General features: G+C 47.3%; 1 pseudogene; it reads left to right on the top strand.

Moving 5' to 3' along the window:
* The first annotated feature begins 453 nt into the window (after positions 1–453).
* Positions 454–560, top strand: LOC129668822 (small nucleolar RNA SNORA17; annotated as a pseudogene).
* Positions 561–2,689: the final 2,129 nt, after the last annotated feature.

The raw sequence follows: 2,689 nt of genomic DNA, 5'->3' as shown, positions 1-2,689 counted from the left end.
ACAAAATACTAAAAAAAAAAATCCTTCAAATTATTTTGCTGTTTACTTTTTTCTCATATGTTCCCTGAAAATAATTAGTTTTGATGTGTTTTGAAGAAAATAAAAAGTTCAGCATCTTATTCCTCAGCTTAAAGATTTAGGAGTCATGATGTGTAGATGCCATAAAGGGATCATCTCCAGCCTTCATTGTCTTGCTGTACATACCCACATAATGATCGACACCTTTGGAAGGATGTAGATGGACACTTCGCCTTTTTCCCACCTACCCATAAAAGCAAACACATTTTCAGAAAACGTTTTAAAAAATGAAGAGGCATTTAAGAATTATAGTTATTCATCACAGTAATAATATTTACTAAGGAAGCATTCAAGTTTAAGAGTTTATCATACAGAAAACAGGAACCAACTACTCTTCGTCTCCAGTGAGTTTTAAAGAGGAGTTAAAACTCATGATCTGCGCTTAGAGGCATTGCAGGTGTGACTGAGGCGAGAGAAGAGAGGCTCTGTTTACGCTCAGCGTTCCATCCTGTGAGCATCTGAAGGATCAGTAGCCTAACATTCCCTGAAAAAAAGCAAGCCTGAGCCAATCACCAGTCCCACGGTGCACAGGGCCGGATGGGTTTCCAGGATGGCGAGCAAGCTGGATACTAGAAGAATCCACTTGAGAGCATGGCCCCGGGTGTGAGTGAACCCGAGACAGATGACCCTGACAGAGCTCCACTAGGGTGGGCCTGGTGAGAACCAAACTAGCCTGAATGACCACCAGTCTAGGACTGCACGGGTCTCGGGGTACACATGCCTGGGGGAGGGGGAAACCGTTCCTCAGATGACCCCTGCTCAGTGCCATAATGCATGACTGGGGCATAGCACTCCTGAGACCACTCCTAAGACAAGCCCAGACACTCAGAGACTCCGGGTGCCGGTAAAAGGAGCAAGTAAGTGGTGGAGAAATGGAAGAGAAAGAAATGGAAGGATATGGGCAAAATGAAGAGAGGCTGAAGTAGAGACTAGAGGGTAGTGAGGAGCAGCCTGATGTGAGCAGCAGGTAATGCCGCCTGGGACTATGGTGGGGGTCCTGGACTGTGATGCTACCAGAAGCCATGTCTAGGTCCTTGCCCCTGCCGGGGTCTGCTATCACCACAGGCAACTTGGACGTCTGTAGTCTGGCCTGCCGTTGGGGAATAAAATGGATTTTCCTTGAGACTGCCTGCTCCTGAATAAAGACACGTAGAGTTTTTAGATTTATCATAAACTTATGGCAGATTCTCAGCTATTTTAACCGGACTATACTGGCTTGGCCTATATCCTACCAAGTGGCCTGTTACCTGTCCATCTTAGTCTCTAGACCCTTCCTTCCCAGAGTTCCTATCTCTGCCTGACAGCCCTGCCTCCCTCTCAGCTATTGCTCATTCAGCCCTTTGTTTAACCAATAAAAAGGTGGTGGAGAACAATGTTTACAAAATACTGAGTCAGAAGATTCTTTATAAAAATTACAATGCCAAAGTTTGGGTTATAATCAGATCTCTCAGGACAGAAATCAGCATTTGAATAATACAAAGACAATCTTCACAGAGTGCACAGAAAGATCACCCAACAGGGGAACATGCTGATGTCTAAGGGCTGTGCAGAACTGGCTCCACGCCTTCCCTGGGCACCTTAGAAGAGCTGATCCTGGGAGCCTGAGTTTAGGAGAGCTGACCCCTCCCCTAGCCAGCTGCATATTCGGAAGAGTGGGCCACACATATTTCTGGAGTCTCGGATGACCAGACTCAAAAATACTAGGTTGTCTCCTGTACAGCGGCTTGGATGAGATAGAAATATCCGCTTCCCCCTCTCTCTCTTCACTACCTGCAGCAGGCATTAGAACTCTTCTTGGGGTCATAAAAGCAGGAGAGCAGGCTCTGCACTTCACCGGGGAGCACAGTAGAGCTGACCTGGACTGCAGTGGCTGGTGATCTGGCCAGTGTGTGAGTGTGGGGGAGCTTACCCGGGAGAGTCGACCTTGCATGCTGTCTGAGCATCACAGTAGAGCTGGCCCTGATTGTAGAGTTGCAGGTGAGTGCAGAAAATGGCAGGGGTGAGGGTGTTTCTTGTCTGCTAGGTGGTGGCTCTCCTCTCCTCCCTGGTCCCTCACCATCTATTGCAGGTGGGAGAGCTGACCCTGGTTTTGTGGGTTCCTGGTGTTTTGGACACAGGGGCATGAGAGCAGGAGAGCTGTCTGGCTCACTAGCTCAGATTTCCCCTCACGCCCAGATCCAGGGCTTTGAATTGGCCTATGCCGACATCTATCCGGCATTGATAAACTTCTGGAGTGCAGGAAGAGGATGCAGACCCCAAACTACAGGATTTCAATGGCACAGGGCAACAGCAGGGTATGCAGAGGAACCTCCCAGGGAGGCTCCAGCATTGACGGAATATCAGAAGCCAGAGGCCTTTTACCAGACCAAGGAGTCACAGCAATGACCATTTGCAAGTGTGGACAGAAGGTTATATTCTGTCTGTGTGAGTGTGTGTTTGCAAGAGTGGAGGGTGGGTAGGAGGGGAGGAGGAGATGAATGGGATTGGGGTGCATGATGTGAAATTCACAGAGAACCAAAAGAACCAATAAAAACCAATAGAACCAATAAAAAAAAAAACTGCCTCAACATGATGTAATTTATGTTTTAATGTAATTAATTTGCAAATGATA

This window comes from Psammomys obesus, unplaced genomic scaffold, assembly GCF_907164565.1.
Source record: "Psammomys obesus unplaced genomic scaffold, mPsaObe1.curated_primary_1811, whole genome shotgun sequence".
Lineage (NCBI taxonomy): Eukaryota > Metazoa > Chordata > Mammalia > Rodentia > Muridae > Psammomys > Psammomys obesus.
The sequence above is the reverse complement of the archived record's forward strand: the minus strand, read 5'-3'. Positions and strand labels throughout refer to the sequence as shown.